Here is a 12,851-nt window from a genome sequence, read left to right as displayed (position 1 = left end):
AAATGAACGATTTAAAAAGAGATCTTGAAGTGTTCCATGGAAAGCCACCCGGTCTTTCCAAATTTTCAGTTATGGATGAAGAAAAACAGAACACATGTTGATGCTGGCAGGGCCAAAGTGGGGTTAAAAAATGTTCCTGCCTTTGCAGAAGGCATGATTTGGTGTGGGCCTTAGAGAACTGTTGGAACTTGGCTCATGGAGAGAGACAGCACCATTTCAGGTGAGAGCCGAGCACAAGTCTGTCATGGAGACCGGAACAAACATTAGTCAGCATGAGAGGGAGGGCTGAGGAAGGAGAGCAACGAGGGAGACAGGTTATAAATGAGGCACTGAAGCAAATCAGTTTGACAACTAAGGTGCGTGATCTAAGAAGCAAATTGAGTACTTGTTGAGGGCATGAGCAAGCAGAGGTCCCTGAAAAGGAGAAATATTAAACTTGGCCAAGTTTATCAAGAATTTTGCAAACCAAAATTCTAAGAAGGGGCTATTTACCTTCTAAAGTAGATGTAACCTGTGTCTTTTATGGGTCAGGGGATGCTTTACTTTGAATCATGTAAGATAAATATTGAGGGGTGGTGACACCATCATTCCTTAGTCTGGGGCCCTAGAGCAGGAAGCTTGGAAAGGTAAGAGAAAAAAATCCACTGACTTAGCAGGGGAAGAAAGTAGAGCCTTGCAAGGATTAACTGAGCAGTGCTCTACAAGGTGGAGGAGAGCACAGTGAGAATTCCTCCATTCCAGGTGTGAGATGATCGGGGCACTGCCAGGAGGACTAACCCATGGGTAATTTTGAAAACAACGTCATTCACCATTACAAAAAGGCAGTGGGGTTGAAAGTAGCATAATCCATTTTCATTCTCTTTTTGTATGGCAAAATTACCCTATGTATGTAGGTTAAATGCAGCTAAATCTGTTAATGCTGTTTGTATAATAATCTCCCAATAATAACATCAAATCTTATAAAATATGCATATATGGAGATAGGTAGGTAGATCTGTAGATGCAGAGATAAAGTTGGTTAAGTTACTAAAGTTACTTTAATTCACAATAAAACTAAAAGATATTCCCACAAGGTTCATGTATTTTTAACACAAACTTCCTCATATACGCTGAATTGTAAAAATGATGCCAAAAAAAAAAAAAAACAATTTTGCTGTAAGTCCCACTTAAAATTAATGTCTTAATTTTACCTCTTTTAAAACCTAGATAGAATTTTAGAAAATCATCTGAATTATCTTGTGTCACTCAGACAGATATTTAGGAAAGATTCTACTGCAGGATTTTCTTTCTGATATTCTTCAGGGAGCAAGCAAATGAGACTACTCAAATCATAGCCATTTCTAAAAATAACAAGCATTTCTCACTTCATGCCACTAGATGGCACACCTATACATAAATAAACCAGGAAATTTTGTATAAAGGAGGAAATGAATCTAGGTTAAAATAAGCCTTGTCAAATCAACACTGGAAGAAGATGGAAAGTACCTGGAAAATGATTATCATTTTGACTATTCAGAAATGATTTGAAAAATTAATTCAGCCACAGTCCAGTGTGTCAGTTTCCTGGGGTATTGTAACAACTGAGTGACTTAAAACAACAAAAATTTATCAGTGCACAGTTGTGGAGGCTAGATGTCTAAAACCAACATGCCAGCAGGGTTGGTTCCTTCTTGAGGCTCTGAGGGGGAATCTGTCCCAAGATCCTTTTCTGGCATGGGTGGTCACCAGCAATCCGTGGTGCTCTTGGCTTGAGGACCCATCCCTCCAATCTGCATCTTCACCTGGCTTTCTCACCCCTATGTCTCTGTGTCTTCACGTGACCTTCCCATAAGGACACCAGTCACTGGATTTAGGGCCCACCCTAATCCAGCACTGGCCTCATCTTAACTAATCATATCTGCAAAGAGCTATTTCCAAATAAGGTCACCATTCTGAGGCTCCAAGTGGACTTGAATTTGGGGGAGACACTATTAGGCCCAGTATACACACAGCGACATGCGTCCTGGGTAGGTAGGTTTGAGCCCAGTCTCACCACTGCCATGCTGTGGGACCCATGGACAAGTGACATAACCTGTTTAAGCTCCATGTCTTTTACTTGTAAAAAAAAATAAAAGAAAAGAATAATAACAGTATATAACAGTAAGTATAGCCTTGCTATGAGGATTAAATGGCATAATACATGCAATATACTCAGTGCCTGGCACATTGTAATCAGTCAATAAACATTAGTTATTACTACTGTTGTGATTTTTATTATTATAATTCAGAAACAGGGCTTCTATCTCGTGTTTTCACCAGAACCTGAAATAAGAGGTTCTCTGACCTGAGTTTGAGAAAATGAGAAAGGGGATGAAATGCATTTCCTGAAAGACCAGGCCTTGTTTCTGTACTGTCTCCCCTCCAGGAAAGGGCCCTGGACCTCCTATGTTTTGATTTTTTTTCATCATGCATTTATTTATATTACTGGGTCTACTTTCCAAAAAGGCTCTGTGATAGCAATGTCCTAATGTTGTCTCTCTGTTTCCTTAAGTTCTAAGTGTACCCAGGAACGGTCTGTACCTAGAAGAGCTTAGGACTCTACAGTGTTTTAGTAAAGGGGTAATTAGGGAGCCACAAGATGCAGCTGGCTATCCAACCCGGAAGCACAAACAGCTGGGGACAGGCAAGCCAAGTCCTGCCTGAGCAGATGGAAAGGGGTGGGGGGAGGGGGGTTCAGGCTGCGTCCAGTCAGGACAGCAGTTGTGACAAAATAATCACACTTAGGGGCTAAAGTCAGCCATGGACCTGGTGGATAAAGTGGTACTCCTGGGGAGAATCCCTCCAAGGAACTCCGGGAAAGGAGTTTGAAGATGGCCTGAGAATGAGCCAGGCAGAAGGAGAAAGGCTTTCAGACAGAAGAGGGTACCAAAGAAGGAGAGAGTGAGAAGAAAAGGTCTCTTTCCAGAGCACCCAGGCTCAAGGGAAACACAGACTCTCAGAATCCCCACCTAGATGCCCCCCTGGCATCTGCCACTTCCATGCTCCCCAAGCAAAACCATCACCCCTGCCAGAAGCCTGCTCTGACTTCTGTATTCCCTTTCTAGAAGACAGCCCCCCAGGCTCACCAGCCAGAAGCCAGGGGTTATTATGGAGTGAGCCCTTGCCCTCATGGTCCATATCCTGTGGGTTCCACAACTTCAGAGTCACATGAATCTATCCCCTGTGCCTCTACCTTTCCTATTACCTGAAGAACAAAGTCTTCAGCTAGAAACACAAGGCCTTCATAATCTGAATCCAGTCTAACTTTTCGGTCTCACCTACTCTGGCCTCTGCTGGCAACTTACACTCCCTCTATAATGAACACGTGTGATTGCTGGATGAATAAATGCATCACCACAAACAGGAGCAGGTTTATGGTTTCCAGAGGGGTGATATATGTTTGCAAATACTTTGCTGTCAAAGTCTATCTTTTAATAAATCACTCAAGGGTTTTCTTGTTAAATTGACAGTTCATCATGGATTGAAAGGGATCCCATCCACTGTGAGAATAGAGACTACATCTTCCTCAGTCCTAGCAGAGCACCTCACACAGTAATATCTACTGAATGGCAAGAGCTAATTTCCAGGCCCTGGGGACTTCAATATGGAGTTTTCTCCCAACATGAATCTTTGACATAGATCCTGATAATCTGTCTTGTACATGGTAGAAGCAAAAATGACATGGATTAATGCACCCTCTTCTGCAGCAAGATGCCCATGGCAGGTGACTCTGACACAGGGGCAGGAAGAAGGAAGGGGGAGCTGAAGCAATGTGTGTAGGATGGAGACAGGTAAGGGGCAAAAGTTCATTTGTGGATAGAGACTATTGGAAAAGTCCAGGAGGTGAATCCCAGAATGGATTAAGTCAGGTGACATGTGAAGACATCAGTGCTGGAGCCCACAAGGGCCAGACATCAGTTCATACGGGTGTGCCACATGGGTCTTCTTATGGACTGAAGTGTGTATCCCTAAAATCCATATAGTGAAGTCCTAACCCCCGGTGTGAGCATATGTGGAGATAGGACTTTTAGGGAGGTAATTAAGGTTAAATGGGGCCATCAGGTTGGAGCCCTGATCCAATAAAACTAATGTCCTTATAGAAAGAGGAGACACCAGAGCTAATTTTGTGCTCTCTGTCCTCTCTCTCTGTCATTGATTGTATGCACGGAAGATGGGCCATGTGAGTAGCACAGAGCAAGAAGGCATCTATCTGCAAACCGGAGAGAGAGCTCTCACCTGGAACCAAATTTGCTGGCACCTTGATCTTGAACCTTAGTCAGTTTGGTATATTACAACAAACTACCATGGGCTGGGTGGCTTTTAAACAACAGAAATGTATCTCTGGAAGCTGCAAGTCTGAGATGAGGGTGCCAACAAGGTCAGGTGAGGGCCCTCCTCTGGGTTGGTTGCAGACTGCTGATTTCTCATTATATCCTCATCTGGTGGAGAGCTAGCTAGCTCTCTGGTGTCTTCTTATATGGGCACAAATCCTATACCTGAGGGCTCCACCCTAATGACCTAATTACCTCCAAAGGCCTCACATCAAATACCATTACACTGAGATTAGGCTTTCAACATATGAATGGGGGGGGGGGGGAGGCACAAACATTCAGTCTGGGGCAGACTTCTAACCTCCAGAACTGTGAGAAAATAAATGTCTGTTGTTTAAGCCACCCAGCCCGTGGTATTTTGTTATGGCAGCTGAGAAGACTAATACAGGTCCCCTGAAGGACCAGGTCCTGCCCTGTGTAAGTAACACTGTGCCACTTCCCATAGAAGACACCCAATGTGGTGGCTGCAGAAGACAGCCCCCGACAAACACACACATACTAGGTAAAAGAATGAATCTGTGACTATGCTTTTATCAACCAAGCAAAGCAAAAGAAGATATCCTGAAAGCAAGCCTACACAGTTCACCCATAAGGCCAGATCTCTCTCTGAGGAAGAACTATTTAGGGACCTCACAAAGCAGGGCATTAAAGCAGGGATTCAAGCAGTTTTGCAACTCAGAAATACCAAGATGGTCAGTCATGCTGTCCCTAAATGATCGGCTTCAAAGTGTCTGTCTGGCTTCTTTCTTGTTCTTCACCCATTTGCTGGCTGACCTGGCTGGTCTGCTCCTATTTCAAAGTCAACTGTCTTACCCCCAGGACCGAGAGGCTCCCTGGTTCCATGTATGTTTCACTTGGCATATTTGGGAAATTCTAGCCACTGTGAAAGAGACATCTCTGGCAGGTCTGATAAATGCATAAACTCCTTCCAGCTTTTTCTTTTTGTGGAAAAAAAAAAGTTCTTTAATAAAATTATTGCTTCTACTCCATTATGATGCAGTTAGGAAAATTGTTTCTCCAATCAATCTTTTTGACTATTTTCCCCCTGTAACCCAAAAAGAATTTATTTATATGTCTGCTAAAAGACAATAAAGCCAGTTATTAAAACATTTTTAAAAACTGGCCATCAAATATGCATGCTGGTGTTTGCAACAATAAGTTCCCCAACAATAGACACGTATAAATTGATGCTACAGTTAAACCCCCTGTGTGTAGGAGACTGGAAATGCTCTCCTCGGCGTCTATGAGTAGGGATAGTGCTTCACTTTTTAACCATACTAAAAGTAAGTATATTTTCTATTGAAACCCATTGGATACTTCATTTCTGTATTCACTGCAAAAGAAATATTTTGCATCATTGCAGAAGGAATATTTTGACACCTGGTTTAGGTGGCCCAGATAGTCGCTGCACTGAAATAATTAAACTACTATTACATAAACTTTAAAAAATTCCACCTCGTGACTTACACTTACATGGAGGTCTGTTACTCTCAAACACAGTGTGAGGTACAGTTATCATGCAGTTAAACCATCAAATTAGGTGTTGGGGGTCAAGATGATTTCTGGAAGATTTAGGGTATATAATAGAGAACCCGTGAGCCCCATTATGGTGGCAAGTGTCAGGAGCCTTAGTATCTGGCCCTCCCTGGCCACTGACTAATCCCACTGGATGACATTGGGCAGGTCTGTTTCTCTGCTACAGAGTTTTTTAATAATTAATTAAAATAACCAAACAAATGTTGAGTTATCAGTTTACTATGTACAACTATTTACAAACTAGTTAAACTTATGTGAAAATCTCATTTTCTGGAAATTTCTCTTCAGGATTAAAAATACAAAAGCAACGTATTAAAGAAAAATTTAGCTCTTTATGTATTAGTCAAGAGTTTAGAGAAAATTGGACATATTTGCCCATTAAAACTGAAATGTATACCTCTGAACTATGTGCTAGCAATCAGTGGGATTCCGGATTGCACATCTTGCCTTGAAACACCAGGGGTTTGATTTGAGCTCTTTGACAGAGAACAGAGTATGTTGGCTGTGATACAGAATGTCAAGAGGGATTTTTCCTGGTGTCTCGGAATTGTGGCAAAGGTCCAAGGCCAAGAACAAAGGCACTAAAAGCCCTTTCCTAGTTCAGAGAGCTGACATCTGCCTGCAGCTAGAGTGGGTAGTAGGGGCCTGCAGGCTCACTGAGAATCTTTGGGACCAACCAGCCCTCCAAGAACATCCCACGCCCGACTCAGATTAAACCCAAAGAAGGAGGAGTCTGTCATCTAGGGGAGTGCAGTGATGGAGAGAAGCTAGGCCTTCCTTGTGGAGAGACAGGGAGTGCTTACTCTCTCCAAAGTCAAGAGTGGAGCACCCCAAGAGAACCTCTCATTAAGTTGGGGTGTCTGGAAGAAAGAGAGGAGGGCAGTTCTTTCCCTGACCCATGTCTGCTTAGTCTCTGACTTGCCCATCTGCTCCCAGCAGAGGACAAGAGGAGTGAGATCAAGGATGGGGAGCGGACAGCAGAGCAGTAGCCCACACTCCTGGAATGGCCATGGCAAGGATGTCAGGTGTCCCCACAGGTGGGGTGGCCATCTCAGACAGAGCTGAACTCATACTTGCCAATTCCTCACCCTAGTGTCCTCCAGCTGGGGTTGGGAACCCAGCAAATGGGACTGTGGGACAGACAGTCTTTGGAGGGCTTAACAGGTGTGGTGGAGGAGGTCCAGCAGAGCTGGCTCTCCCAGGCCAGGGCAGGGAGCTCCATCAGGAGGAAACCTGCCACAGCGGTGCCTCCTGGAGAGGCACACTGGACCTAGGCCACTGCAGGGGGAGCATGATGCCAGGCAGCCTGTATGAGCCAGAGAAACAACAATGAAGGAACTATAGCCTGCTCAGTGGGAAAGTGACATCTTTGCCCTGCGCCTCTCCTCTGTATCCCAAAGCACCAGAAGGGCTTGGCTTAGAAATAGGGACAGACCTAAATAGGCCAATAAAGAAATTAATTAATTAATAACAGACCACACCCCTGCCCCTCAACACACACACACACACACACACACACACACACACACTGGGAAAACATAGACAGGTGTGGCCTCCAGGGGGAGGAAAAGAGCTTTAAAAGTTTGAAATTGAAATTTAAAAATGAATGAAACTAAGTCAAATACTAAAATAAGATTGTGATAAGCTAATGTAAATATAAATTTACTGGTTACCATAGTGTTTGAATACACTTCTAGTATTTTAGAAGAGTGTCTGCTCCCTTTCCCCTGACCTGGGATTACAGTGAACCAGATCAACCAGCACAGTTGGATCAACAGAACATAGGCATTCATGCACACGTACAAACACGTGCATGGACCCACACACAAGCACACACACACACACACACACGCACAAGCATATGCACAGAGAGATCAATAGTTCATGGAATTAGTACAACAAACCTTCAGTATTATAAGAAAACTCATAATCCTTTATAACAAGATTTCTTTTTTTTTTTTTACAAGATTTCGATATAAAGTCAACTTTATATGTAAAAGATCCACCCTAATATAAGCCTTATAGACAGTCAAAGGCATGTGGAGAAAGGTAAAGAGGGTGCTGATTCTCATGGGGGTAGGTCACATGGGATGTATCATTACCAGCCCTCTTCCTAACCTACAAAATGTGGAATTTGGATTTAGGTGGTCCAAGGTCCCTTATCACTCTCTGATTTATAATCTGACATCTATAGCTTCAGCAAAGCACGTCCTCTATTCCTTATGTCCTTTTTAAACCATTTAAACTGCACTACACTGAAATTTTCAGCTCCCGAAGAAAGGCAAAGCAGACTCCTATATGGGGAAACTGCCAGTGTCCTCCTGCTCTAGGTAGGTGGGTGCCCCCTGCCTCCACCTCCAGCCTACCAAAAGCCCAATCTCCTGAGGCTGTTTGCCAGTGAGCTGCATGGAACATGGAGCCCAGAATAGTGCAGTAACTTCCCAGCATCACATGGGTAGTTAATGAACTTGGACAACAGACCAGTTCTCCTAAGTACCTTCCCAGACCCGAAACTAGTCATATTCACTTGCATAATAACAGAGTAGTGAGGACATTGCTTCCAGAAAAGGTCTCTTTGCCATAATCTCATCCAGGGCACTAGGAGATCAGGCCATTTCCACAACAACCACCCCCGCCTGGACCATCTCTTTAGATACGTTTGTCTCCACTTGGGTCCTGGTCTCCCTCTGCCTCCTCTCCCTTCCAACTCACCTCACCTACTCCCAAACTTAACCATAATATCCTCTGTGGCACTTCACAGTGGACAAATGCTTTTTCCTGAGAGCACACTATCTAAATGCCATCATAGGTCTATCTTGTATTAGGGACTAACCCCATTTTACAAACAAGGGTACTTAGAGGGAAAAAAGGAGACACTCCCAAGGTGGCAATGCTGGTTAAAAATAAGAAAACAGGCCCAAAATTGAGCCACTTATGCTAAGCCCCACATCACCAAACCAAGGCTTAGTTACAATTTTGGCTTTCCTAGAAATGGAAGCTTCAACCAGTCTCTCAGAAATCTCCTGATCAGTACTAGTTAGGTGATATGCCTGACAGACCCCTGCCATCCCCCAAAGGAACATAACCTTGCAATGATCAATTCCCTCTTGCCTACTATCACATTCCTGTCCCTGCTCCCTTCTGCCTATAAAAGTCTTTTATTTTGTACAGCTCCTCAGAGCTCTTTTCTGTTAGATTGGATACTGCCTTACTTAAACTGATTTTGCTCACATAAACTCAAAATTTTTAATATGTGGGGTGGCTGGGTGGCTCAGTCAGTTAAACAACCAACTCCTGATCCTGGCTCAGGTCATGCTCTCACGATTTGTGAGACCAACCCCCTCTTTGGGCTCTGCACTGACAGCATGGAGACTGCTTGGGATTCTCTCTCTCCTCTCTCTCTGCCCCTCCTGCACTCACACACACTCATTCTCAAAATAAATAAATAAACTTAAAAAAATTTAAATATGCCTAGATTTCTTTTAACACTAGTAAATGGTAGTTGTGAGGATGTAGTCTCAGCCTCTGCGTCTATGAGTAGGGATAGTGCTTCACTTTTTAACCATAATAAAACCAAGTGTATTTTCTATTGAAACCCAATGAATGCCTCATTTCTTGAAGATTGTGATTTTTTTTTCTTTTTTTCTTTTTTCTTTTTAAATTTACATTCAAGTTAGTTAACATACAGTGTAGTCTTGGCTTCAGGAGTAGAACCCAGTGATTCATCACTTACATATAACACCCGGTGCTCATCCCAATAAGTGCCTCCTTAATGCCCCTCACCCATTTAACCCACCCTCTCATCCACGACCCCTCCAGCAACCCTCAGTTTGCTCTCTGTATTTAAGAATCGACTGTGATTTTTTTTCTAAATAAGAAACTATGCTTTGAGAAAACAGTGTTTGTGCACTTAAAATGCAAATCATCTTCAACAGGTGTTTGATCTTACTGTCCACCTGCTGATAATTTGCCCTCTGAATACAACCTCGATGCTCTAATCTAATTCATTTACATCCACTGGAAAAGTAGGTGTTTTTGTCTTTTTTGTTGTTGTTGTTCTCTTTCCACTGACTCGAACAGTGCCTAATGCTTAGAAGAGGGTCAAGAAATTAATTGAATGAGTGAATAAGCCAACCAGTATAAAAAGCCAGTCTAGACTCTTTTAGAGTTAGAAACATAGCCAAAGGCACTCCTCCTTGTGAAAAGTTATTTTTTAACTAAAATAGAATAATTCTAAAAGAGTGACTATAAACCTGATGAGAATTGTCATCTTTCTTAGGAGGGCGTTCTTTTTTCCTTTTCCTTCCTTCCCCAAGCCATTGGCCTCATTACACAAAAGGATGCTCTCCCAGTACTCATTTGGAGGTAAAATGAGAGTGTAGGAATTTGTGAATGCTTGAGTGTGTGTGAGCACAAGTTATAAAGGGGAGGCAGAAGAGTAGGTGAGGAGAAAGAATGGGGAGGGAAAACCCTAGGAACCAGCCTCCCACCTCTATGCCACTTAAAGAAGTTGACATTAAAGCAAATGCGTGTGGGAGAACTCCGCCCCCACCAGCAGCAGGACAAATTCCAAGATGACAAGGAAGAGCCTGTGAAGGTAGCACTAGCAGCCATTGGTCAGCCGGCTGGATTCTTGCATTTTACAAAGAGCCCTCATCTGGAACCACCGCCTCAAGTGTCTTTCTCTGCATATCACACAAGCAATTATTCTAACATTGTCACATAAATTGATTTGGAGGGCAAAACTTCTCAGAGCTTTGCACTGCTAATTCTTCGTGAAGCCTAAACAAAAGCCTCTTGGCCTAAGAGATGTTTACAAAAATCATTTCCATAGTATGGGGTTCACTGAACTGAAAATGAATGAATCAGACTGAATTTTAAAATCATTTGATAAAAATACATGGATGTGAACACAACCATGGCGTTACACCCATTTCATTCATTTCTTCAGTAAGAGTTTGTTTGGTACTGGTCATTGACTTCCCATCCTTCTCCCTGACCCATCCTACCTTTTGAGTCAAAGGATAGTGATATGCAAGTGAATAGAATAGATTTTGATTCAGTATATTTTTAACTCCTGCCACCCAATGATGAAGGGTATGCTGGTCCTGTCACTTGGAGCACAGTGGACAACTGCTCTAGGAATTAAATGTCACCACCTAATACCTATAGAGTCTGTCTTCCAGCAAAGTCCACCTGGTAGAAATGCTGAGCTTCAGGACAATAGGATCAGATCGCCATATTTCATTTTATTCATTTATTTATTTTTTGAGAGAGAGCTCAGGGGAGGGGCAGAGAGAGAGAAGAGGGAGAGGGAGAGAGAGAACCTTCAGCAGGCTCCATGCTGAGCGTGGAGTCCAACATGGGGCTTGATCTCATGACCGTGACATCATGATCTGAGTTAAAATCAAGAGTCAGATGCTTAACTGACTGAGCCACCCAGGTGCCCCAGATTGACATATTTTTTAAATGTTTCATTTATTTTTGAGAGAAAGAGAGCATGAGCAAGGGAGGTGCAGAGAGAGAAGGGGAAGGAGGATCTGAAGCAGGCTTTGTGCTGACAGCTGAGAGCCCAGTATGGGGCTTGAACTCAGGAACCATGAGATCATGACCTGAGCCGAAGGTGGATGCTTAGCCGACTGAGCCACCCAGTCGCCCCGGACATATTTTAGATTACTGAAATACACAGTTATCACTTTAGAGCATTGTTTAGAAAATGTTGAACAGCATTCATCATTCCCATCATCATAACGTTTAATATTTATATAGCACTTTCTCAGAGGTGGTAAACTGTTGTTCTAAATACCACATTTGGCCAGGTGTTAGTTAGGCTTTTGTTGAGCCCAGTATGTTTTTTGATTTAGTTGCCATTATTTAAAATTTGGGGGACTTCACATTTAAAAAAAAAAAGTATTTCCAACTCCTCTTAAGAAATAATAGGATCTAAGGTCACCTGGGTGGCTCATTCAGGTAAGCATCCAACTCTTGATTTTGCCTCAGATGAGGAGCTCCTAGTTGTGGGACCAAGCCTCACATTAGGCTCTGCATTAACAGCGCAGAGTCTGTTTGGGATTCTCTCTCTCCCTCTCTCTCTGCTTCTCTCTCTCTCTCTTTCTCTCTCTCTCTCTCTCAAAAAAAATAAACTGTTTTAAAAAAGACACAATAGGACCTAGTTTTAAGGCCATGTTTCTTCATGAAACAAAATCTCTGGAACTGAGTTTCAGCTGACCTTTTTAAACAGCTCTGTGGTGTAGTTTACCACAATCCCCACTACTCTCTATTGTCTTATGCACAACCCATTACACCTCATTCATATTATCTGCCAGAACCATTCTGTTTTTCTCTCAACAAAAGTACTTCTGAAAGTGTTCTTTTTATTGCTAATTAGAAATACATGTGTACTTGCCATTCTTTTATGAAACACTGTGCACCTATAATTTGTCAGTTAAAAGTATTTTCACAATTAGTGTCTTTAATGTGGACCTTTAGTCTTGAGACCTATAATAGGACATTGGATGGCATTTTTGTTCTTATCACAAAACTGTTTATTTAAGCCCCAATGCTGAGGGCAATTAGTAATAATGTCCTCAAATCTTAAAGAAGAGCTTCTGGACATGTTCTGTGAGAATTACTGAAAGATAATCCCCCAGGACTTCACTTATCTCTGTGTCCTATGTAAGGAAAATAGTAGAAATCCAGAAGGAAGTCCTCAAGGCAAAGAGGTCTGGAGAGGGCACTTTCGTCCCCCTGTTTTGAATACTCTGGAACAAAAGGAGGAGGTCAAAAACATCTCTTGGAGCACCTAGAAGTGCCTAGAGGGAGGGGGATCCCCCTCTAGGGGGGGACTGACTCTAGGCATCAGTCTCCTTTTCTGGGAGTGGCAGAATCTCACAGGCTCACCCCCTCTTAAGGAGGAGCAGAGGGAGGGAGCACATAGGAGAAACTGCTGTACATTTCCTTGAGTGG

Source organism: Panthera pardus, unplaced genomic scaffold (genome assembly GCF_024362965.1).
Source record: "Panthera pardus isolate Hobbes unplaced genomic scaffold, ASM2436296v1 HiC_scaffold_16, whole genome shotgun sequence".
Classification (NCBI taxonomy): Eukaryota; Metazoa; Chordata; class Mammalia; order Carnivora; family Felidae; genus Panthera; species Panthera pardus.
Note: the sequence above shows the minus strand (reverse complement) of the source record.